The 27,972-nt window shown below is 37.3% G+C and overlaps 1 protein-coding gene across 1 annotated transcript in view; it reads left to right on the top strand.

Annotated features, from left to right (window-relative positions):
* Positions 1–5,815: 5,815 nt before the first annotated feature.
* The window catches only part of LOC131682164 (protein numb), a 122,410-nt gene continuing 100,253 nt past the window's right edge, over positions 5,816–27,972 (top strand). Inside the window, exon 1 of the mRNA XM_058963428.1 lies at positions 5,816–6,730. The gene's annotated coding sequence lies outside the window, so the exon portion shown is untranslated. The remainder of the gene's footprint in view (positions 6,731–27,972) is intronic.

Raw genomic sequence — 27,972 nt, 5'->3', positions numbered from 1 at the left:
GAGAATTGTATTACGTCAAAGACCTTGAGAAATTTTTTTCGAGTAAGTTGAAAATGATTAATGTTAATTTTTAAGCCTACTTAAAATGGGATGATGATTTTGAGAAACCAGTTTCTACATTTAAGAAATAAATGAAACAACGTGAATTCCAATAACAAAATAAAATAACTGTTTTACAATCGAAGCTTTACCAGAAATCTAACTGATAATGAAGGCTTAACATAATTGAATGTTTTTAAGTCGTTAGCCTCCCCCAATGGAAAAGGCTGCGCACGCCTATGCAAAGGAGTGACCTTAACTTTCTTAGTCAAGTCCCTCCCAATGATATACCCTAACCTCCTATAAACTGAAACGGTCGGTACGGTTGTGCTAGTTTCTTCCTCATTCAAGATTCAAAACAATTCGTTAGGTAAATTATTCATTAAATGAATATATCAATTTCCGGATAATTTTGAAACATCTTCAAACCCAATTCTGCACAGTATGCCTAGCCGTTTTAATATTTGCGACATATTATAATATACTTCAAATATTAATGTTGACAAGAAAAACAGTAAAGAATAACTGCTGTGTTTTCCAGGATGCTTTTTAATACTGGCTGTGTAAGGGTTAGAATAGAATATAACAGAATAGAATAGAATAGAGCTGTAAGTAAATGTAAATAGTTTTATCGAAGCAGGTACCTCACAACGTTCGATTATAGAATAGGAAGAATAAGTTCTAGGCATTATTCTCGATAATAAATTGAGTTTTGCGTTGCGCAGCGATTCTCAACCTGGATTCCACGGACCCCTAGGAGGCCTTGAAGTCGTTGCTGTGCCTCCGCAATTACTCAGGATTATTTCGAAGGGGTCCGCGACTACCCAGAGTGATTTCAAAGGGGTCCTCGATGCAAACAAGGTTGAGAATCGCTGATCTACACCTGCAAATCCATGTAATGTTGAACCTATTTCAATATGTATCATATCATTCGGACATCATGATCTTGCAAGTTTATGTGGGAATTTGCTGTGTAACCGCACTCTTCCACCCGTAATTCCGGAGTAGGAAGTCGGAACAATTAAAAATTAAATAGCAGCTTATGGGAGCATTATATCGTTCATCTGACACTAAGTTTGTGCAAATCGCAATATTTGGTAATATTTGGCACACACATACACTGAAGCCTCCATTTACGAACTCTTTTTTTTACGTATTATTCGTTTTACGTAACTTTTTTACGAAATAATTTCGAAATAACGAACTCTTTTTTGCGAACCAAGTTCGTAAAAAAAGTTTGAGCAAGAAGTTGTATACAATTTTACATATTCTTAGCTAACTGTTACTAATAAAAGTTGGGTATTTTCGGAATGGGGTGAACGAGTTAATGACGGAAATTGATGTCTGAAGTCAATTTGAAATCCAGGGTGACGACTTCCGATTTAGATAAATTCTCTATAATCTCAATAATATGGGTGTTTTTGGAATGGAGCTGACGAGTGCATGGCGGGAATCGATGTCTTGATCCATTTTGTAATCCAAGACGGTGAATTCAGGTTTAGAAAAATTCTCTATTACCTCAACAACAACTCCATAACCTCTACAATATGCGTATTTTCGGAATGGGGTTGACGAATACATGGCGGGAATCGATGTCTTGACCCATTTTCTTATCCAAGATGGTGGGTTCCGGTTTAGAAAAATTCTCCATTACCTCAACAATATGGGTATTTTCGGAATGGGCTGTTCGAGTGCAGGGCTCGATGTCTTGAGCCATTTTGTAATCCAAGATGGTGACATCCGGTTAAGAAAAATTCACTATAGCTTCAAAAAATGGGTATTTTTGGTATCGGATTGACGAGTGCATGGCGGGCATCGATGTCTTAATCCATTTTGTAATCCAAGACGGTGAATTTAGGATTAGAAAAATTCTCTATTACCTCAACAACTCCATAACCTCTACAATATGTGTATTTTCTTAATGGGGTTGACGAATGCATGGCGGGAATCGATGTCTTGAGCCGTTTTGTAATCCAAGATGGCGACTTCCGGTTTAGATAAATTCTCTATAACCTCAACAATATGGGTATTTTCGGAATGGGGTTGACGAGGTCATGACAGAAATCGATGTCTTGAGCCATTTTGTAATCCAAGACACCGACTTCCGGTTTAAATAGTTTTTCTAAAACTTCAACAATATTGGTATTTTCGGCACGGTGTTGACTAGTACAAGACAAAAATTGATATCTGAAGCTATTTTTAACCTTAAGTTGGCGAATTCCGGCTTAAATTTCTATAACCCTAACAGTTATCGTGAATATAGCTTAACCGGAAGTCGCCATCTTAGGTTTTCAAAAGGTTTCAATTGTCCATTTTCATCATCTACTTGTCAAGTCCCAAAAATACCTATATTGGTATGGGTACAAACACATACCCCCGCATGATAAAATAAGTTTTCAGGAAGACAACATTGAGCTAAGGCTAATTGAGCTAATTATATATTATGCGGACCCCTCGGACCCTACTCCTCCGCCGCTGGTTTCAAGTGTTTCAGCGTCAAAACATAGCATCTCAAGTTCTCTGTCGATCCATTGTATGTATGTTCAAATCGTACTGAATATGTAATCTACATTTCCACTGTTATTTTGAACATAACTAGCCATAGAATCGTAGTTTGGGCAAATGTGAAAGACGCAATTGACCCATTAGGTGGATTAAAACAAATTTTTCCGGTTGTATCCGCTATGATTACATTATGTGCTGCATTGCTCTGCTAGGATGATCAATATGATTGTTATTTACTCAAAATTATCTAAATCCATAAAAATAACTTTTTACCTCTTTTTAATTTACTACCCATGGTCGCATAGCTGTCCCGTTATCTGTGGGATTTCCTATCTTTATGGGACTGATAAGCGATTATGGGCAGTTTATAGGTTTTAAAACCTGTATTGCAGCAACATAGGCATAATAACAATTTCGGAAAATATTGTATATTCAATCTTCTCAGTCTTATACCAAATACAAATTAAATACGCCAAGGTCCTCATTTTTGGCTCACGGAAAAAAACGATTTACGCTATCCAATTCCTCTGATTTGCTTTGACAGGTAAGAGTTTCCAAAACATATTACAACTGGCAACGCTTCATATTCAAAGTTTACAAGGTTCCAATGAAATCATCTACAGGATTGCAAAATTAAAAAAAAAAAATTGGTGACTCGGCTGCAAAATATGAGGTCATATTCACATCGGCAGTCGCGAAGTACTTATCATTGTAGAAGTGTGTAGTATTCATTGCTTTCGGCTCATCCTGAACCCGGGTGGCATGCTGTTTCCCACAGAGCGGGTCGTCTTTGTAGTTTTGTTTGCGCAGCGTTTGCCAAACGCTGCTAATGTTGTTAGTTTTTTTGTGAAACAGCAATTTCTGTTAATCTAACATTCGAATGTAACAAAAATCTTACTTGGCATTATATATCGCGTGACTTGCTCCTCAACAATTTCGTTAGTCATTCAAGCTGATTCTGGCCAGAATATGCTTCCCGAATTAAATTGGCCTGTAAACAATTCTCTCGTGACACTCAGTTCTAAAACAAATCAAAACAATTATGTGATAGATATCTGCTATGGTAACAATCTTCGGGAGCGGTTCAAAATTACATGCACGCGCTTCGAAACCTGCTGACGGAATAATTTTCGATTCTTTAATTCTGGCAAATAACCCTTCTCGAAAGCCGTTTACCGTTTTGTCTCGCAGGTTCCTCGTCCTAACGAAGCCGCCAAGGCAAGGAGGAACTAACGATGAAAAAGTATATTATTGCGCTATTTTTTAAACTGTCACCATTTTCAGTTACTTTGCGGTGCTTTAGTTCCTTGAAAATTTAGAGACATCTTGTATGTGCTGCAGAATATCTTGAATAATGTATCATAAAAAAGTAAAAAGGTGAAATTTTCTGATTTGCTCATAATAAACAGTCGTTTCCATAGACATTCGATTTATTTATTTGATCGGGAACAGGGATGCTAGTTCTAAAAATATTTCATCAAAGTACGCTGTCACTTTGACACTGTACCTTTCCAGGTACAGGGTAGCTTAAAACGAGTCCTCAAAAAATCATCAGAGCATTCCGTATTAACATATTTGTATTTGCTTATACTATGTTCACACTACAGAGTTAAAACACGTTATAATAATTAGCAACAAGAAAAATGTCATCAAGATAGCGTTGAAACACGTTTTAACCCCTAGTGTGAACGTACTATTAATATTAAAATAGGAACCCGTGGGTTGATAGCACAGAAAATTATTTCAAAACAATATTGTTGACAAGTCGTTTGTCCAGTATCAATTTTAAAATATCATCCGGCGTGTCAATTTTGACAAGCCGTTTCCCTTAGTCTCAATTTTCACATCACGGTAGGCGTTAATTTCTCTTCTCAACTCATATATATATATATATATATATATATATATATATATATATATATATATATATATATATATATATATATATATATATATATATATATATATATATATATATATATATATATATATATATATATATATATATATATATATATATATATATATATATATATATATATATATATATATATATATATATATATATATATATATATATATATATATATATATATATAACTATGGATTTTCTCCGTTGAAGAAAAAGTTTAATTCGGTTCGAGTCGGCACAATCGACAGGATTCAGACGATTTAACGGCGGCACTTGATTTCAAAGGAAAATACAGAGTATATAGTATTCAAAACCAAGTATACGCTAAAGGCCTTCAAAAAACGGCCGACTAACAGCGATTATTCTCTTATGATTTAAATGGTTTAATTTGGCAAATTTTGATTGAAATTGGCGCATATATTAAATAAACATTGCTAAGGTACTGTTTTGTTAGAAGATGACATGGTTTTCCGGCTATTTTTAAACCGAATTTCATAGGTTTATTACTAGTGATATCGTACGTGATGAGATGAGAGTTCGAATTCCTTAATTCTCATGACATATAGCATTCAAACAGCTGGAAATGAAACAAATTAACAAATTTCAAATTTGACGTTTAACGATTGAACTGAGAACATTATTGAGCAGGGTAGGTGAGAGGGTTTGCTAACCCATAGCTTGTCAAAATTGAGATTACTGACGAATTGTCAAAACTGATATTGGACGAACAATCTGTCAAAGTAGAGTGGACATTTACAAACGTAGCCATATCAGCAAAAAAACTGAATTCAACTCAATATGATTGTTGAATCAAAATTCTCATAATGTTATCATTACCCAATAGAGTCGAGTCAATTTACGTCTCTCAGAAAACGTTATTTCTACTAAAAAGTTAAAATGGTGGGTCCTCAATTACCATACACCTTTGAAATAAATATAAACTTCAATCGACCTGCTCACGAATATCGCACATTCGCCACTTTTGCAAATTTATCGACGCATAGACTGTGGTGGTTGAATGAAAATCTCAGTTGTTTACTATTTTCCTCTCACACTCACGCCGTATGCACAACAATCGATGCCCGACCGCATGTTGTTCTCTCGCCAAGTGCTGGAAAAGTTAGCAACCAGTTCGATTTGCTGGCGACGGAAAAGAAGGGAGACAGAATTGCGAGAGCGTGCGCGTGGAAAACTTGAAGAGCGAAACATTGCGTGTTTGAGTAGACATCAGCCATCATAGCCTGCTGGCAGTGCAGTGCAATACCAGTCGAAGCGGGTGGGTGGTAGTACAAAGTGTTAGTGTGCGTTGCCTCCGGAGAGTTGAATCGAGATGAGAGCATGAAACATCGAGATTGTTGTGCAGGCTTATTGACTCGGAAAATCGCAAGTAGTGAAGATGTTCGGAAAATTACGTCTGTGAAAATGCAGTCCTCTATTCTTGTGTTTTCTTCGTCCTGTGTTTTTCAACCGTTTAACTAGCTGAAATCCTTTCAGCTCTATTAGAATAGTGCTGTGATAAGCTTGAAATCAATTTTCATTGGTGGGTTTGGCTGACATCAACGATTCGACGAAATAGTGCTGAATTCTGTCAGTCATTTATCCAGTTAGAATTCAGTGCCTCGCTTTATGAATCCAGAAAATCGACCGCTGATGGACAAAAATTGATTTGCGAAAAATCTTTTGTTCCTGAATGTGTAGTGCAAATTGAGTGTGCATTTTGTGACCGCAGTTTAACTGAGTGACTGACTGAGGGTCATAATACGAAGAAAAAATCCAAAGAATCGTTTTTCATTTCGATTCGGCTGTACAGAAAACCGGATATTCGTATATTTTCTTTTTGTTCATTCATCATCATTGCCAAGATATCAACTAGCACCGTGAGGTCAGATTGCCAGCCGGACAAAGGGAAAAAATATGAAATACAGTGCCACCGATTCCATACATAGCCGACATATCTAATCTCAGTCAGTTTTTAATGGTGATACTGCGAAAATAGTGACAGTGAAATAGAAGAAGCGCCAGCGGTAAATCTATAAGGAAGGGGGAAACAAAAATCGAAGAGGTAGTGAATGTAGTTATTGCATAAATTTCAGTCATTGGTTACTACTAGCCAAATATCACAGAGTGTTAAGTGATTCTTGTGGTGGCATTGTGGGGTATTCGTCGGTGATCAGTTTTTGCAATTCCGATAGAAACAACCACGTCAACAAATTCATTTGAGGATTACTGCTGATTTGCGATAAAAGCGATAAGGGAAATCAATAACAGAAAACCGTAAGTACCAACACGAAATTAAACTCTGTGTCATCAATTAACAGCGGTCGTAGAAAGAGCACCAAAGGGTATAAGTTATATGAAAACCGTTCATTAAGCATGATGTCTTACGGTTATTTGTACTAATAAAAATGATTTCGGGATATTGCACCGTCTTCGTTCTATAAATATACACTTTTTTAAATAAACTCTCACAGCAACTTTTGGTACAAATTCAGTTACAATAACTGGACCACATTTTATATAATATTCAACTAAAGAAGCTTGAATGTCCCGGAAGAGAGGTCTGAATGCCCTGGAAGGTAAAAGAAACTGAAGTCGTAGTGAAGTTTTAGACGTGTATTTGGCAAAGTTTATATAAATTGATTGCTTTATTGGAATTTGTTTGGTAGAAGAGGAATTCCACGAGAAAACGAAAAATATGACCCTCGCCGATTCGAACGAAACTAAAAAAAATAATTCGTCAAATTATGCCCTTTTCAAAAGTTGTTCACGTTTCCCCATCATAAAATGTCAACAGTTTAATGTTCATCATTTTAAAGGCGTAAAAGACAGTGTGTTTGGATCATGGAGAAGCTTTAACTTCTTCATGCTCATGTTGTTTGTGGACAACAACGTTTTTAAACAGCTATAACGTTTGTTTGAGGCTAGATTTGCTCACGAAAACAAGTAAGACTAATAAGTGTGACTATCGCCTTTCATTTGAGCATTAACAGTTACCAGAATCAGCTCTAGAACTGAAGTTATTGTAATTAGTCTGATTGGATTCCGATGAAGCAGTGCTGCCAGGGACAGTACGTTGACGATGGAAAACGAATTTTTCATATATCTTCGTTATGGTGCAATATTATTGAAAACTGATAAAACTTGTCAATTTATACTGTCTTTGGCTATGTTTTCCACGCAATTGGACTATTGTGAATATTCTAGAAGAAATGAATTGAAGTTCAAAATTGATCAGCTTCTAGCACTGCAAGGGAAGCACCTATCTTTATGAAAAAAGGCTTTCCGTGTTTCTTGATTCCACCGCTTTCAAGGACAATAGTTTTAAAGCTCTACATGCACTAGAAAAAAAGTTGGTCATGAAAGGGTAAAATAAAAAAGTTTTCCTAACAACAACTTTTGACATATTTTTATAATTCATACTATTTGCAGTCAAAAATACAATTTTCTTTTCGAATATGATTATAAATGCCATTTCAAATGAAAATGCTCATTACAAAAATTTTCTGAAATGTGGTAGTCCATCAGATATTTTAAATTTTGTTTTAACATCCCAGTTATGAAGACCTTTTCGTAAGTTATTCGCGTTTCTCCATTAACAGAAATAGGTTTTTCAAAAAGCCCATAAGATTTTCTGTACTTTTTCTTTTGACATCAAGGCAATAATGGAAACCATTTGGAAGCTACATGAGAAAAAAATAAAATCACATCAAATTGCATCACGGAAAACGCTATAGAAAGTAACCCATTAGGTGTTTTTTCATAAAAATTTGGGTAGAAGTAGTTTAAAGTGTATGGTTTACACTGTATTTTTATCGCTGTCAGTTCTTCGAAAATTGAACAAATGGTGTCACCCGAAAAGCAACGTCGCGAATTGATTTTGCGCAAGCACCTGGAAAATCCTCAAATAACTCATTGGGACATCGGAGAACAACTCAGAATCGAGCAGCCAATGGTCAATCGTGTGATTGAATGTCACTTTGCATCGCATGGCAGGAGAAATGAGTTCAGAATGGCTCTTCTATTAGTGATCAGGATCACAAGCGTGCAGTGAAAGAGTTTAAACAGAATCCCAGTGCTTCGGACAGGGATGTGGCCAAAACAGTTGAATATGTCCACGTCTTTCGTCGAGAGAGCCAACCCAAGTAACAATTGAAGTTTTATAGCACTCTAAAAGTGCAATCTAAGTTTTAAGAGCGGCTTCAAAAGTGTCTTAAAACTACAATTGTTATTAGGGAAGGACCGCAAGGGATTGCATACGTACAAAGTGCTGAAGACTCCTAATCGTGACGAACGGCAAAATACGGTGGGAAAGTCATGGGCCTGGGAACTGTACATCCAGATGCTGACGAAGTCCCATTGTCTCATCATAGATGATAAGACTTACGTCAAGGCGGAGTTCCGGCAGCTTCCGGAGTTACTGTCCTTTGCCGCTCAGCATAAGTTTGATGTTCCGGAGAAAGTAAGGATGCAGAAACTTTCAAAGTTTGCAAATAAATACATGATATGTCAAGCGATCTGCTCATGTGAGAAACCGAGTGCTCGGTTCGTGACGACGAGTGTCTACAGAAGCGTCTTTCATTATCCTTTGATAATGCCGCAACGCCAGCTGTTTACGCCTTCAATCCGTTGTTCGAAATCCGTGCGCGGCGACGTTCGACGTGGAATAACAATAACAATTAGTTACAAATCGCGGGTCATTTTTTCCCGATGGCATGTTGTTAGGTACTAAAAGTAGTATCTGGCATTTTTTCTGTACAAAAATGATGCGGAGAACACCTTTTTATTTCATTTTGTAATAAAGTAGAACCTAACCCGAGCATGCAGGCTGTTGCCGATCGGGAAACGAAGTCAGCTGATTTGAGCGACTTGTCAGTTCCATCTATCATATCAGCGAGAGCACCAAGGAAGTTTCAGGTGCCTTTCTACAATAGAACCCGCATATGACGAATTTCGCGCCAACTCGCACAAATGTTGGCTCAAACTTTCTGTACATGAGAACTTTGTCACGAAAAGCCACTTTGCATACTTTGTTTTTCCAAAAATGATCTAGCTTGTCTTTTGAAAAGGGTATAGTCAAAGTTTTGAATAAAAATTGAATGAATTGTACTTTCAGCTGAAGTATTAAAAAATGAAAAAGTAGTTAACCCCTTAATAAAAATATGCTTAGTTGCTAAATTAGACAATATATTCTCACAAACTGAGTTTTATTTTATTCTAAGATGATTATGACTTTCATTGGTTTAGTTTTCGATAAAAATACACTGAAGAAAAAAAATCAGTTTGGACAAGGGAAAGTTTTTTTCAAATAAATATTTTTCCTTAAAAGTGCCCAACTTGAATTTTTGATGGTAGGTAGGGGAAATAATTATCTGTCTTAGAACAAAATTTTATCCAAATCAAAAATGGTTTTTTTAAATCGACTTTAAGTTTTTAAAATAAATTTTTTTCAGTGTAGGAGTCAATGAAGAATTTTTTTCAATATTTTTATTCGAAAATTTGACTAATTTTGTGAAAACCGCTCCTACAACATTTTTTGTAGGATTTGTCATTTTTAGACTATAGCCATTTGAAAAAAATTTGTATAAAAAAGTTTGGCCCTTTTCAAAAGATAGTCTAGATCATTTTTGGAAAAACAAAATACCCAAAGTGGCTTTTTGTGACAATGTTCTCATGTGCAGAAAGTTTCATTAGAATCTGAGAGGGTGCTGCCAACTCTGAATGCGATTTGGCGCGAAATTCGTCATATGTTGTGTCTAGTTCGCAAGGGACAAGATGTTTCTAGAATGTCTTTCAAAGTCAGTTTAGATCTTGCAATTAGATGTCAAGCTTTGGATCCCTCATCGTGGCCTGCCGGTTTATTACGGGAGAGCCAATGCAGTAACCCCTTCAATGGAATAAACTTTTTGCGTTGTATAGTGGACGGTGCAAACCCTCAGGCTCTCTACTATTATCGGGATTGGAGGAAGTGTTTCGTCGCCATCAGCTCCTACTCATATCGATCATCCGTCGATCGCGAATCGCCTTCCAGCTTATGATGAAAATAGAAGTGATACATCGAGAAACGAGTCCGCTCCAGCACCGACAGCTTCTGTTGCACCTGCTCCCCAAACCAAACACACATCTCTGTGTACTATCAGAACGTGAGAGGTATAAGAACGAAAACGCAAGCTTTTTCGCTGGCACTCTCTTCCAGTGACTACGACGTCATTGTTCTGACCGAGACATGGCTGCGCGAGAATGTGTTCAATTCAGAACTTTCGCTGGACTATGTAATATACCGATGTGATGGCAACCCAGCATCTAGCCATCTGCGCCGTGGTGGTTGAAGAACTACCTTGCAGGTTCCCTGCTGAGCTTAAGCGGAGCTTAAAATTCGGAGCAAATCGCAGTACGTATTATCATTCCGCATCAGTCTGCCTTTATTTGCTGTATATATCTGAGGCTAAATAGCGACCCAGAGATGTACAAAGCACACGCCAATTTCGTTTATAATAATTTGGACAAAGTCAGCTGTCCCGACAGTGTTCTTATCATCGGTGATTACAATCTTGCTCGTCTTCATTGTCGCTTGACAGTGATTTGAAATGCTATTTACCTCTTAACGCCTCGTCAGAACAAGAAGAAGCTGTCACGGAGACTATGATTGCAACCGGTCTGTGCCAGATCTGTTCACGTACGAACGTGAACGGAAGGATACTCGATCTTGCGTTCGCAAACAACATCCATGTAGTTCAGCTGCTTGAACTTCCGAGCGGTTTACTGAAAATCGATCCTCACTACAAACCTTTTGTGCTGCGGTTGGATGTACGCACTAATGCAAGAGATGATTTTTTCCAATGGATTGACGACCTTCCCTTTGATTTGAATAGTTGTAACCTTAACCCTCCGGCAGCTGGTGCTGAAAGAAGATTTCGCTAGAGTTTCGGAAGGTGTTGCACAAAATACAACGGCAAGAGTGCCGGAGGGTTAAAGAAATCTCCGCATTGACTACTGCTGTCGACTGGAGTGACTTAATGTAATGAGTTAGACGAGGCTGTAGCGATTTTCTACAGCGTTGTCTATGGAATAATCCGCCACAATGTTCCAGTAAAACGCATCAAGAAGAGGATGGACCACAAGCACCCGCGGTGAAACGCTGAAATCCGCCGCTTACGAAACACTCTACGAAAACATCGATTTCTCCACCATAAATCCGACGCTAACAAAATAACACTTCGTCAAACCGAGCAGTAGCGTGAAACCGTTAGAAAGGACGCGTTTCGCGAGTACATAAATCGAGTGCAAAGTAATCTCCGTAACCACCCAGCAACGTTTTGGTCCTTCGTAAATAGCAGGAAATGTTGTAGCAGTACATCAACTGACGTTTTTCTAGGGAACATCTCATCGTCTTTCTCAGCTGAGGCTGTGAATCTATTTGCTGATTTCTTTCGTGATGTTTTCAACAGCGACTGCATTGCCCCTTCGGAAGAGTATTTAGCAACGCTGCCATCGTACAACATAAGTCTACCTCGCCTGGTTATTAGTGAGGCAGACGTCTTGAAAGCTCTGGCTGCTGTTGATACGTCAAAAGGATCTGGTCCGGATCGCCTATCGCCCCAGTTGGTAAAAAGCTGAGCCCAAGCGCTAACTCTTCCGGTGTGTTTCATCTTCAATCGTTCGCTAACTGAAGGAATTTTTCCTGCCGCGTGGAAAGAAGCAGCCATCGTTCCTATTCATAAAACTGGAAACTTTCACAACGTCGCGAACCATAGGGGTATCTCACTACTAAACTGTCTTGCTAAAGTCCTCGAAAAGTTAGTCTACAATGTTATATATGCAGATGTTTCCCACTTCATCTCGGAATATCAGCATGGATTTGTCATGAAACGATCTACTACATCTAATCTAATGGCTCATACTTCTTTGTTGTTTCCTGTCATCGAGAATCGCCTTCAGGTGGATTCAATTTATATCGACTTTTCTACGGCTTTTGATAAAATACCTCACAACATCGCAATTCGGAAACTACAGCGACTAATATTTTCAGCTTGGCTGACTAATTGGTTGCAGTCCTATCTCTCTGATAGGTCCTCGTTTGTTTGGATAAATAACATGCGATCAAGCATGTTTAATGTACCCAGTGGCGTCCCACAAGGCAGTCGTCTAGGTTCTCTCATTTTTATCTTATTCATTAATGATCTCTGCAGTCGTATCAAGTGTGGAAAATTGATGTTCGGTGATGATTTTAAAGTTTTCGTACCATAGTTACCGTATTCGACTCTATAGTGCTTTAAGAAGACATCTGCATGGTACAAGGGTGGGGTATGCTTAACGGAATGGAAGTTAATGTTAAATATGATAGGTTTCGGACGTTAGCAAACTCTATGCCGCTATGAATATCGCCTACAAGGACGAGTTCTAGAACGGATCGCTTCTATTCGTGACCTGGGAGTACTCTTTGATTGTAAGCTGAGTTTCTCCGACCATATTACTGCAACAGCCACCAAAGCTTTTGGGATGCTAGGCTTTCTAAAATGGAACACTGCAGACTTCGACGATTTTTACGTACTAAAGTCTCTTTACTGTGCCTTGATTAGAAGTGTTTTGGAGTACACGGTGCAAGTGTGGGCGCCATATCGTGCCGTTCAAAGTGATCGATTAGAGCGTGTACAAAGATGTTTCGTGCGATTCGCTCTCAGGAAGCTTCCATGGAACGATCCCATCAGACAGATGTTGCCGCAAATTTAACGAAGTTTGTTATGTGGTCGATTTTAACGTGTCCAAGAATAGTTATGTTATTAATTAGTAACACTTAAGTCAAAATACATCTGTACGGTGACTACCGAAGATTTGGAAATAAAATTAAAATTAAAAAGAAATTAAACAATTGGTTGTTACTATTTTGTATATATGTAATATACAAAATAGTAACTTTTCAGAACGTAAAAAATTCACAAACAATCTGTGCCTTACGACAACTTTATTAGTGATTAGTTCGTTAAAATCGGTCATCTAGCTCGCCCATAGTATTTTTTTAAAAATATAGCCCGCTTATTTAAAAAAAAATACTAAACTTCAAATGTCAATATTATGATCAAACAAATTATTTTTCCCCAAACCCATCCGGATTTGGTTTTGCTATGCCAAATACTAGCAAAAAATAGGATCTTCCATCGAAATTGCGATTTCACATAATTTGAATGACCCGTTTGAGAAATTGAGACTCATTATTTATTCAAGTAATCGTTAAGGGGGGCATCTGAACAAACCGAAGGTTATTTTTGTTTATGATTTTGAATGCAAGATAACAATGGATTTTTTTGTACTGTTCAGATTTATTTACATCGCGCACAAAAAAAAAATATTCTCTGTCACTCGGATCCACACATACGAGCATTCCAAGAGTAGACGTCCAACCATTTCCACGTCTAGGAGCGCTGCAGCGAACACGATAACTCTTGACAAAATTGTCTGATGCGGGAAATTCAATAAGCTTTGACTTGTATTTAGTCGATGAACCACAAAAAAATCGAGTTTCGGAAAATGGAAATTCGTTCACTTTTCTTCAAAATAATAGGAAGACAATTTTTTTATTGAGTTTTTTGTGGTTCATCGACAGGGTTCACATATTGTGCATTCTCATAAAAAATAAAGTCAAATCGTTGATTAGTTTTTGAGTTATTGTGTTCGCCATTTTGAAAAAACGCGGGTGTCCAACATCAAATAGTTTAGTTTAGAGTGCATTGTTTATACTGCATTTTTATCGCTGTCAGTTTTTCGAAAATTGTTGCTGATAGATTGATATCTGCGTCTGTTAATTATGAGTATAGTTTTATAAACGAATGGTGGTTTTTTTCGCTAAAAATGTGCAATCAAAATACTATAGCCTTAATGTAAAACAATCATTGCCTCATACCTTTAAGTAATTCCAATTTTGTTTTCGCCGAAGGTATGTAACCCCTTAAGAATACGAGAAGTTAAGGCTCTAGGGATTTTTGTTATTCATATCAAATTTTACCATGTTGCCATCAATATAAATAAAAACCTATTTTAATCCACCTAGCGGTACAATTGTGCCTTTCTCAATCATGAATCACGAGAATGTGTGCGTTGTTTATATTCATTAAAAGCTTTTAAATGCATATATTACATTTTATTATTATACAGCACATGACAACTATATACAGGAAAATAAATCATTATTCGAGTTCTAAAATTTTGAAAAAGAAAAAACAGCTACGGTAATATTTAACTGAAAAAAGGTGCAAAATCGGCAAAGTCCCAAAAAGTCGATTTTCATAAAAAAATTTTTTTCGAGATAACATAAAATCTCGACGTTTCATGCATTTTAAAGATGTTTGGCATCAAAAATACGAATTCGATTTCTGAAATTTCATGGGGTCCCCCCTTTGAAAAAAAAATTTGAGTTCCGGCTTATATGGGAATTTCATATGTGACCGGACGGTTTAGTCTATATTGCCGGACCCATATAAGCGATCCGTACGAAATTTTATAGACATCTGTGGGGATATTATAGCTATCATTTGGGACTAAGTTTGTGAAAATCGGCCCAACCATTTCCGGGAAACTGATGTGAGTTCGTAAATTTTGAAAGATGGCCGCTTTTCCTGGGCACTTCCGGAACCGTCTATGGTGGTCAATGTAGTCAACGAAAGTTTGGTTGGCCGTCGGTGACCTAGAACAGCAAATTGAAGTTGTTTGAGAGACATTTTAGCGAAATTTTTATCTTATTTGCTTTCATCGGAATATCGGTTTGAATCATAATTTGCTATGTGATCGCATGCCACAACCTGTAACTCCGGAATCGGAAGTCGGATCGGGATGAAATTAAATAGCCATTTACGGAGACGCAATACCTTTCATTTGAGGCCAAGTTTAGTCGAATCGGTCTAGCCATCTCCGAGAAACCGATGTGACTGTTATTCTGAATTTAGATACTTCCGCCGGTGCTTCCGGAACCGAGGATGGTGGCCAATGGGGCCAAATAGACTTTGAATGGATGTTAGTGACCTAATACTACAAATCGAAGCAGTTGTGGTCATATTTTGGAAAAATTTTCACCTTTATACATTCATTGCAGAATTTATTAAAATCGACATTTTCTGCGTGTTCGTACTCATCACCCTGTAATTCCGGAACCGGAAGTCGGATCCATTAGAAAATCAATAGCAGCCTATGGGAACGTTGCACCTTTCATTTGAGACTAAGTTTGTTAAAATCGGTTCAGCCATCTCTGAGAAAAATGAGTGACATTTTTGGTCACACACACATACACACACATACATACATACACACATACATACACACACAGACATTTGCCGAACTCGACGAACTGAATCGAATGGTATATGTCACTCGGCCCTCCGTTAAAAAGTCGGTTTTCAGAGCAATTGCAATACCTTTCTATTGAGAAAGGCAAAAATATAAATGTGTGCCATTTTGCACACATTTATATTTTTCTTCTATCAATTTTTATCAAATGTTTCTTGTTGAGCGTGGGAGATTCTTGGGAATAAATAGAGTAAATTGGATATCGAAAATATACAGAAAGATTAGTTCTTTTGACATTTATTCTGGAAACCTTACCCCAACATCTTGTATTTTTCCTGAAATGAAACTCCTACCATATTCTTTTAGAGTGACACTGGCAATTTAATCCAAATGAAGTGAACTTTGGCATCTGAACTAATTTTGACGTTCGTCACAATATGAAGAAGGCTTTAAGAATTCACAGAGGACAATGCTCTGATGTATAGTGCGGTTGCAGCAATATCACATTGCTCATTGTCGCAAATAAATCGTCCTACCACATCGCAAAATTTTAATGCGAATGTAGTAATTACCACGCGTAAACTTCCAGGTCTAGGTTTATAAATACCTATGCTTCAGCTAACAGTCGTTCAAGGCAATCCTCTCAAGTTCGATGCTTTTGGTACAACCTTTCAAAAATATAAACAAACTATTCCGCAACCAAAGCAATGGCGTCATACGTGCGAGCAATGTTGCAGTAGGCAATGCCACTACACGTACACGTTCAAATCGAAACTCGAGAACCATGAAGGCGAAGATGCTCCCTTTACTGCCGAACGGAACCGACTCTTCATGGTTGTTGTTTTCCTGCTTACCAACCGTTAAGCGGGGTATCTTCGATCGATTCGATTCGATATACTTTGTGTTCGTATATGATCCAAAAAAAATCAAATTTTCAAATAAACATTACAATTTATGCAACCAACATCGTTTTATGGCATTTTGTTACTGCAAAAGCGCTCGTGTGCCATTCGGTTGTAGGCCACAATACATAGTTGTTTGCAGTGCACCAGTGAGTTTTGACTAAACAACCTATTTGGTTGGTGCCTTATTTTGTTTATAGACATTTTTTTGCGAGAATTTTCTAGAATTCGAGTTAAATGAAAAATTTTCAGGGATTTTTTTCAAGTATATAACTAGTATTATAAAAATAATCTAAGGCGTCTCTAATTGTAATTGTTTAAGCAATGTAGGAAAAATGATAAAGTTTATGAAGCTGTGTCCGTTCCTTCTAAAACCATTTCGCCGATCGATTTATGTTTTCTGGGAGTTCTTTCAATCTATAATAGCCAGTCTAAAGCCTTTTTGTATAACAAATTCCATTTTAACTTTTCAAATGGGCTAACTTTATTTTGGCGATTCTTCTTAATTTGCTATAACTTCAACGCAGAAAACTTTTACAAGTTCTAGGTACAGACTGAAATGTATGTGTTATCGGTGAACATTGAAAATTATCAAAGCTACACCGTTTCACGGTGTGGTACGTTAGCGCCAAGCAATCATGAAGCGAGACCAACCCAAGGTGGGTTTGTGCCAGTTCTCGAAGCCATATGTTAATTGCTCTATCGTCATCATAGAGTGGGATCGATGGATACCATTTATGCGGTAGGTGAACCTACAAAACACGCCACAGTAACCGAGTTTACTCAAAGCCACCCCCAGATTGCCACTTTGTTCCGCTTCGTCGGTGATGCCGCGTACATCGTTGCCTTTCTAACAGAGATGACAAACTCCGGTGCCTGTTTGCGTTGGCATGAGAGTAAAGTGGCTCACGTCGCCTCGGTAGCAATGAATCTTCCAACTCTTCCGAACGGATGCTGATGGGTAAATGGAACACGAATTTAAAGCTTCCAAGCCGGAAATTCCACATTTCGTAGGGTTCTTATTTTTTATTCACCATATCTTGTGCATTTTGGGAAGTCAAATTTTCATAGAAAAAAGTTTAGTGTTGTTAGTGTGTTCTAGCAACAGTTATTAATAAATAATAAATGACATGTAAATCGAAAAGGTTACTAGTATACATCTCTGTAACCGAACATTTGATTAAACATTAAGTTCAAATGAAAGCACATAGTTTTAGCATCAAAAGTAGGTATTTAGTTTTGTTCTTTTATTCAAATGATATTTTGGCATCATATTAATTCTATTACATTTTTTTAGAAGCCATGCTTATTATTTTTTGTTATAGATGTTTTAACCTTAGGATCAGAAGGTAGGGGTGATACTTCTTGTTATAAGAGTCAGTAAAGTGAGTGTGGACACAGATGACAGGGGTGAGAAAATTATTAACTTTCAGTTTCAGGCATCGGGAAATCAACGGTATAGGTTACAGACTCAGAAAGAATTATGTACTGGGACGCCAGGTGGTCTTCCTCGAATCGGTAGGGATTGCTCCAGACGATTTCATAGCACGGCTCAGATGCGAATCAGAAAGACTTCGAGTTGCGCGTGTGATGTTTGTGCTGTAGGACCCGTGTTTGTTGGCTCACTCGACAGAGGTGTCGGCTTGGAGTCGCATCAAACCTTCGTGGATGTATGGTACAGGCGGAAGAGGGCACTTCTGAGAATGATAAGAAAAATAAAAGGGGCAGTTAAATCTGTATATTGATGGTTTTTAGGAAGGTGTATACGAGGGACGTATAGAGGAGATGGCGGCTTTCCATAACATCTCAAACCGAGACATCGGGTGGTTTTCCTCGGGCCCGGAGGGTGTCCATTAGCCGAGACCTGGTGGAACTGTACGCAGTGCATGCCCAAACAATGTGCTCGATATCGTGATAGCCTTCGCCACAAGCGTGGATTCCACTATCCACGAGTCCAGTACGCCTGAGATGTGCATCCAGCGTGTAGTGGTTTGCCATAAGTCGGGACATCACACCAATTAAGTCACGACCCATATTCATTCCCTTGAACCAAGGTTTCGTCGACACCTTAGGAACTTTCGAATATATTAACCTTCCTAGTTCACCATTGCTCCACGAAGTTTGTCAACTTTCGAGGGTTCTCTGTTGGGTAATACTTAAAAATTCATTGAAGAAAATTGATCTTTCATAAAGATCACCTTCTAGAGCGCCCACTTCAGCTAAGGAGTCCGCTTTCTCATTGCCCGTAATGGAGCAATGAGGAGGGACCCACACTAAGGTAATCTGGAAAGATTTGTCAGCTAAAGCAGTCAGTAGCTCTCGTATTTTCCCCAAAGAATACGAGGAGTGCTTTTGATGTTTCATCGAGCGAATAGCGTCAATGGAATTGAGGCTATCCGAAACGATGAAGTAATGGTGTGCGGGTAATGTGTCAATGACTCCAAGAATGTACTGAATAGCAGCTAGTTCTGCTGCGTAAACTGAAGCAGGGTCACTACGTTTGTAACAAGCGGCGAACTGTTGATTGAAAATACCGAAGCCAGTGGACACTTCGAGGTTTGGTCCGTCAGTATAAAACATATTAGAGCAGTCGACTTCTCGGAATTTTTTATAAAAAAAAAACGTTTGAAACGTTTGAAAGAATTCCACAAATCTCGTCTTTCATAGATGTCTTGAAGAAAACAGTAGATTCGGAACCATTTAAGAAATGGGCACGGTTGGCATTTTAAGAAGTAAAATTAATATTCGGCACCATGTAGTCAAAGTACAGTGACACGAAACGGGTCCAAGAATTGAGCTCGTTAAGTCTTTCGAAGTTTTCAATCACCACCGGGTTCAAGATATCGCATCGAATGAGCAATCGATATGAGAGTTCCCAAAATCGCTTTTTCAGCGGGAGAACGCCCGACATTTGGCGAAAATTTTCTTTCCCTTGTGGCTGTAGTTAAGGTAATATTGACGGCAAAAGTTACGTAAAGTATCTCAAAAGCAACAGCCAGCCCACCATTGAGGAAGTCCACACTCGTGACCCGTAAGGGCAAGAAATATCAGTGCACTGTTTAACATATTTCTGAATGAATAACGAGACATGAGACGGTAATTGCCGGCTCATAGCACATAGTTTAGTTAAGCGCCGTTGCGAACTGTTTCGGTTTACTATGTGAATGAGGCGAATTAGCAGATATTTAAAGAAGGTGATTCTATTTTAATTAAAAGTGGGATTTAGAGGACAGTTCTAAATAATTATATGCACAACGAATAAAGCATACAACTTGAGTTTATTGTTGTCCATCTGTTTTAGCCAAATAGATATTGTAATTATACCATATGCTTGGTTCGAAACCAAGAGGTGCGAAATAGGGTCACAATAGGCTATACTGTCATAATTGGCGCCTTATCTTAACAAGTTTTTAAGCTATACACAAATTGAATTTCTGAGGTTAGTGCACTGTACGCTTAGTATAAATACCAGGCATCTCAGACTAGGCAAAAAAGATTTACTACGATAACAATATAGCCAAGAAGATAGTTTTTGTTTTCGTGCCAGTTTAATACAATAGTATTTCTATTGACACACAATTTCATTTTTATGCGGGGAATGCGTTCTGTGCAAAAACACTGTTAATCCGGAAAACCGTAATATTTTTACAACCGATCAGTAAGCAAGGAAAACGTGAAAAAGTGAACAAGCAAAAAACTGGTAAAACAGCGGTTTTATGGTGATGTTCATATATTCACGAATTAAATACACTCGTATATTGCTAGCCTAGCTGATATGCAGAAAAGTGCACAGTAGCGGTAGGACTAACTATCGTAATTTTATTCTTTTTTCCATTGGATGTCAATTGATGCCAAATCACATATTAGTCAATCATAATCAACTTAATATTGCAGCCAGCTGCAGCATTTCAGTCGCTTTCTATGGTTTCAAATTAATGTCTATGTAAGTTTGGAAATGACGTGACGATACAGCGAACAGACATCAGTAGACAATCAGAGAGCGACTAAAATGCTGTAACTGGTTGAATTTATAAGCTAATAAGTTGGAATTATCGTTTCGATTTCCTGTACGTGACAGTATGTTGTTTTATATTTATTCGTAATGGAGAGAGATGATCAGAAATCACGGAGAAAAGAGAGAAAAAATTAATCAATAAATTGAAATCGACTCTTCTACATTTTCTATAAACTTAACTCGAGTGCTTTCGGAATTACACTCTGATCTTCTCATTTTCGGAAGACCCTTACGTCTTCGTTATCCGTAGGGCTTCGATGCGTTAGGTGCAACAAATTCAATTAGAATTGTGGTAAAACAAACTTGTAATTAAACAGACATTAAAGCTTTGTTCAAGTCGTAGAATATCTTACAATTTTTTTGGAAATTGGGGGAAAAATTAGAGCAAATTAGTTTTATTCAAAAAACAAACCAATTACTGAACAGATTAGTAACAATATAATTATTTAATTAGAACTGTGGTAAAACAAACTTGTAATTAAACAGACATTAAAGTTTTGTTCAAGTCGTAGAACATCTTACAATTTTTATGGCAATTGGGGAAAAAATTAGAGCAAATTAATTCTATTCAAAAAACAAACCAATTACTGAATAGATTAGTAACAATATAATTGTTCAACGAAGTGACGAATTGACTTAGAAAGTATAACCAAAATCATCATAGAAAGTTGGCCTTACACGTGACTTACTCTTTTACAAAGGGTAAATAGGGGAGAGAGGGTAACAATGAAACACATTTTTTCTACAATTTAATTTTGATGATAATACATGTTATTTGTGTAATCAAAAGTGATACATAGTGCCACTATGTTGTTAACTAATACATATATTTTTTCCAGCTGGTAAAATTCACGGGAAATAACATTTTTTAGATAATAAACAATTGGTGGTAAAATGTATCAGTGTGCCCCATGGGTAGGAACTATGAAACACGATGTCATCTATAGTGAAATATTCTACTTATAAATTTTATTCTTTTGTTTTGACGAAGAATGATCCTAACGCTTTGAATTAAAGTTATATTGAGGCGAAAATCGTTTGTTTACGAAAGAATCCACTATATCATCGCGTAACATCGAACCACCATATATGCATATTAGCTGCAATCCTGAAATAAGAGACAATTTCTACAAAATTTGGCCAAATTTACTAATTTTGCACTATATGAGTAGTATTTAGTGTGGAAAATCGGAACCCATTGACATTTTGAGACAGACCACAAAAACAAACCAAAATCACTGTTCCCCATACGCCATCGTTTCACAGTTACCCAATGGGTCTATTCATGAAAATTGTGAAATCACACAGAACCATGAGTAGTTACCAAAAAACTTTGTTCGCGGCAAATGTTGAGCATAAAATTTGCTATAAATAGCAATAGACTAAACATTTATTCAATGAATGGTAATTCATAAAGATGGAATAATGTTTATCATTGCAAATTTACTCTGGCTATCACAAAACAAACAAATATCCATTAAAAGAGATAGAGTTAGCAGATCTCTTCCAAAATATAGCAACACGTGTAAAGAATTAGAAATTGTGAAATATGAGGGAATTAGACGATTGCGATCATGCATTGTGATTTTATTGCGAATTTTTCATAGTTCCTGCTGATCCACTGTTACCCTCTCTCCCCTAAGTACGATGTAATCTTTTCCATGTCGCGGAAGCAAGAGATGCTGAAATTATAGAGCTTATTCATATTTATAGTATCTAGTTATTTTGGTGGTGTCATCGTTGATATACTTTAACAAATTTTACGTAACTAAGAAGCTATCAATAATCAGTGTTAAGTGGTTTTCTTCCGATATGTAGACCAGTTTTTGGCAATTTTCCATAAAAGTTTAAATCCTGGGCCGTTTGCTTTAGGTGATTAAATCATTGAAATATATATATTTTAATCTCATTAATCACCAAGAACCCTTCCAGGCTGATGCTCTGATTGGCCAAGCCAACGCCAGCCTGGAAAACAGTTTAATTTAAATAGAATTAGGGTTCGCAGTACCGACCCTTTTTGGCGAGAATCGGTACTACGGTACTGAAGCCCTCAGTACCGGTAAAGTACCGATACTCGAATATTTTTAAAAAAAATCGAAAAGAGCTTCAAACTGAAATTTAATGCTCAAACTGATGATCTTATTCTCAGATGATTGATTTGTGCTGATCAAAAAACATGTTTATTGTTTTTAATTGCTTCGGAATGGCAAGACTTATTTCACAGAAGATATTTTTCATATAGGCACCTTCTTTTATTTCGAAATCTAGACCACTTTGAAATCAATAACTGCTAAGTGGTGCGACTTTCGTCGATTTGAACAGATGGTAAATGTATGAAACCCTATTACCAACAGTAAACCAAAGCGAGAATGGCAGTAAATCCGAGCAGGTTATTCGCATTTCCTCTCTTGCTTTTCTGAAAATTGGCTCCGACCTTTATGTCGTTTGCATACTATTCTCTAATGCATATCAAGGCTCCTTGCTTTCCTGTAAACTATGGAGTTTTGCTTAATTTTCCGATCACCAATCATTACAAATCGCCCCATTTGAAGCAGTTCACCAAGTCTAAAACTGTTAGCTACTAAATGTTCGTTCTTTTATAGATAAAGGTTTAAGAGCAAATCAAATACAGACATGACTCAGACCATAGTCTTATTACGCGCCACCCAGTGAATAATGGAAACCAATCAGAATGTCGCTAATAAAACTTTAACTTCTAGAATTATTATAATGATGGCCCCACCTCATTCCCACACAAAGGTGTTATCTCAACGATTTATCTAGAAGGCAATTTAATATAATTAAACGTTAACTTGCAGACCGATATTTTGAAACAGATCCCCTGCAGAGTTAACATATTTGTCACAAAAAATTGTATAGTATCGAAAATACCGGTACTGGCTTTTGTTCAGTACCGGTATTACGGTACCAAAAATGGGTCGGTATTCCCGGGATTTTCGGTACCGGCATTACCGGTACCACAACCCTAAATAGAATATATTAAAATGTGTTAGCATGATTTCTTAGAACTAGTAATAGTTGCAGAATACCAGATCAAGAAAATAGAAGTTGAACCGTTTCTACGCATCTACAAATAGCTTGCTAAATCACAAATACTTAGTGCAAATTTCTTCATTTTCTTCATTCGAACAGTTTATGAAGATTTTTCTACTCATTTCGATTTAGAGTCTTCTATACTTTTTAAGCGTGTAGTTTAGAACACCTTGAATTTTCTAGCACCGTCCTATTCGGTTAGCTCATAAATACTTTCAATTCTAGAATATCCATTGTTGTAACGAGAGTAAATTATAACTTGTAAATAAATAATAAAAATCTAATTCAGCATCAATAATTCGTCGATGTACTATAGCGTTTCTTGTGACAAAGATTCGGTTTTTAGGATTTTTAGTTTATATTTTGTTAGATTTGGAATTGTTTTCATAAAGAAGTTTTGAAAATTTTATTTAGTTTCTAGTTACTATCTTAAGGCGAAAAAGATTTATACATTAATTTTTTAAAGCCCCTCTCGAAACAAAATCCTAGCTACGGGCCTGAGTAGAAAAAAATGGGAGTAAATAGTACAAATAAGTTTCATTCTTGTACATTCCTCTGTTATCCCGGGATATGCTTTTTTTATTTCCCGAATATCGGGAAGTTGAAAACTGTTGTTGGACCTATGTGTTGAGGTAAAATATAGTAGGTATGTACAAATCATCCAAGGAACTGTTAGGCGAAATTCATCGTCTATTTAGCTCATATTAGATTCGATCTTTAAGACACTGATCGATTCGAAATTCATTCTAGAGTTTTCCACTGTGCTGCTTTGGGGCTTGCTCAAACTCAACTCAGATACTCTGTACAAATATGGCGGTGCCTTGGCCAAACAGAGAAAACTTGTGGTGCGCCGATACAAGGCCATCAGATGGTGCCTGCAGAGCGGTGGTATTACCAAACACATGTCAGAAATATGAACCGCACCTTGCAAGGAAACCTGAAAAGGAGCAGCATTGCATCTTTGTATATAGGTACTTTGGTTTTGCGCTGGTGGCGAAGTTGTGCAAAAATAAAGTCAGTGGCTTGTTTAGTTTGTGAAGTGGTGAACGAAACCGCGAACCGTGCATAAATTTTATAGTATCTATTATATATAGTACTTCCGATTTGCAATTTTCCACATCGTCAAAGTGGTCGCCCAAGCGAAGAGTTGACTGTAAATTATGCTAGTAGCGATGGCTCGACTTTCAGTAGCGTGCCGCGGTGTGCATTTGAGTCGAAAATCTGCGAAAACCAAGAGCGGCACCTTATAGAGTAAAGCCCGACTAATTCGTCCGATAGCTCCTCTTTCTGAAAATTTAAATTTCATGTCCCGCATATCCAAAGGTCCTGTTTGATACATTGTTTTTGGATGCATAACTAAATTGGCGAAATGGTCTTTTAACGAGGCTGAACTCTAATGTGTGTTTATATTAGTTTTAATGTTGATATTGCGTCAAATCTTATTTGTGTCGCTAGATGAAACTATGATCTAGGCCAAACGTTTCCTACCATCATACTCTAATATTGCAACGGTAATAACTTTTGTCAGATCTAGCACTTCCCACAATGTCACCCTTCTTCGATAGTGAAAATGGTCACATAAAACTGTAATCTAAACACTCGTTCACCGATTATTTATTATTCTTTTCCCATAGAATAAACACGAAACTGCGGAAAATTGGAAGACTAGAACGTTGGTAAACTAGAGCGTTTCAAGTGCTCTTCCGGGCGCATGCCGCCATCCGTGATGGGATTGCGTAAGAACACTCAACGCTCGCTTTCGAAATCAAATTCAACTCTACACCACTCGCTCCGGACTAGGGTTCCAGAAATTGGTGTACATTTCCGTGAAAACGATTATATCATCAAGCAGTCAGTCAACCGTGCACGTGTTTTAACGTCGTGTGGAATTAATGTGCAATAGGAATTGTATGGGGATAAATAGAAGTCGAACGGCAGTTTATCAAAGCTGTGATTTTCTAATTCACAGATAAACTGAACGTGACAAATTATATGCATTTTTTCACGGAAGCGAAGTTGGGAAGGAGTTGGGAAATGATTAATAATTGAATTGGGAGTGATACAGTCGATTAGTGTGTTGTAATTGGTCGGTGTTAAGTCAGATCGGACTAAGTCGCAAAACATCAAAAAATTAGATGATGATAGCACTGGATAAAGAAATTCTTCAGCTATATTCGACTTTTGCCAGATTTGAAATATGTAAAAATAAGCTAAAATTATGGCAAAAAAATTAATTCTAATTACAATGTAAAGGATGCTGCGATCAAAACTTTAAACTCGTTTTTCTCGAGATCTATAAATTGTCACTTAGTCCGGTCTGAATTAACACCGACCAATTGTAGTACATGTACTAGACGTTATATGTAGTAGGACAGAAACAGTTTGAATTTATTTTATTTTATGAAAACGAAATTATGTAAATTATTTATTTTAGTATATGCTTCATTCAGAAACGTCAAAAGTTTTAGTAATAAACGAAGTAGGCTCTCTTTTGTTTCAGTTGCATTACCACCGGGGTGAATTGAAACAGGAATCAACATGAGTTGTAATAAATGAAGTGCTTAACTAAAAATAACTGATGTCTGAAATGAAAAATGATGCTTTAATTACATAAGCATTTAATATTTTTTATTAACACGCCATGTTAAAATAACTGAAAAAAATCTATCGCAAATACATAATGTATATTTCTCATTAGTGGAGAAAATTTTTGGTGAAACTATTTTTTCTTCACTAATGAGAAAATTATTTAGTACCATCTTTGCGCGTGAAGAGCATAACCTGTATCTAAATTACAAAATTTGCGTTTCGGCTTCGTCTCATCAGAATCCGACACTAGTTTAGTGCTCTTCGCACGCAAAGATGGTTTTAAACAATTTCCTGGAGGAAAAATGCTGTATTGCATTGATTTGCTAAGCCAAAATTTCGATTTCATTAATTCTCATCAGCTTAATCAGAGCTCCTTCTCTTGCGGGACATCACGCAGGACTGGAGGTTTTCTCATAAACCCAAACAGTGTTTTCGTTTTTTGGAGCTAGCGTTAATTACACGCTAGCTTAATCCTGTCACTAAGCTAGTGTCGAAGTCTGATGAGACGAAGTCGAAACGCAAACTCCATATCTAATCTATCGCAATAGTTGAATCAAATAAACCTATGGAAAAATCATAAAATTCTGGATGAACTCACTTAGGTTCGATGATCACATAAGTAGTGAATACTTTTAATAATGCAATCCAGTGCCCTTGCTACTCACAGTGATTTTCCGCTACTTTGCGTTTAAAGTATAAAGATGCAATGAAGGTACGCGTTGTCGTTTGCGGATTCGTTCAATTTAGCCCTGCGATGGGATATCTTTGCATCTGGTGGATCTTTGCCATACAGCCAGCAGACCGTTCCCATTTTACGCATCTCCGCACATCGAGTACTGTAGCATGCAAAGTTGTACGGATCCGAGCTCTTGCACAATGCCTTATCACGTACTGTGCTAATCACCGTCGTTATGCAATGGAGGCGACAAGCTGCACGGGTAGAATATTAATTGCTCTTCAATTGAGTTATATCCTTTCTATCTGCGAATGCAGACTGCCTACTCGGCGAGACCGGTTGTGCGAGAGTGTGCCACTGGACTGCTTATTATGCCTATAGGTACACGTGTGCAGCACGGGCCAGAACGGAACCGCGCTGTGAGATTATCCGGCGAAAGTTTCTTTCCTTCGCAATCGATGCACCCCTTTATTGGAAAGTTAGGTTCTATGGAAAAGCGACAAGAAAATGCTTTCGGACATTTTGCTGAAAGCGCACAGGAGGAAGGAAATCGCAGTCTGATCTGATGAGGTGATAGTATGATAATCAGGTCAAATGGTTGATGGGAAACGCGAAAACAGAACCAGGGGAAAAGTTCTGCTGGTGTTCGTTTTACGGATTACGTAATCTACTATGGCTTGTTAGGGGCCGTTCATAAACCATGCGGACCGAAATGTGACAGGGATACATGAACCGTTTATTTATGAATTTATGAATTGTAATAATTCTTAGACATTTTGCGATGAAGTAGTCTCGTACTAATACTATATGTGATGCCTTTGAAAAAGAATAGTTAACATAATAATATTATTTACAAATGTACGTCAAAAGTTTCAAGTATCATCACGAATGAGGATACTAGAACCATCCCATGGACAAAGTGGAATCATTCTTCTGTCTATTATAAAAGCACATATTGACGAATTTCGCGCCAACTCGAACAAATGTTTGTATTTGTATTTAAAATTTG

Source organism: Topomyia yanbarensis, chromosome 2 (genome assembly GCF_030247195.1).
Source record: "Topomyia yanbarensis strain Yona2022 chromosome 2, ASM3024719v1, whole genome shotgun sequence".
NCBI lineage: Eukaryota > Metazoa > Arthropoda > Insecta > Diptera > Culicidae > Topomyia > Topomyia yanbarensis.
Note: the sequence above shows the minus strand (reverse complement) of the source record. Positions and strands in the feature narration are given on the sequence as shown.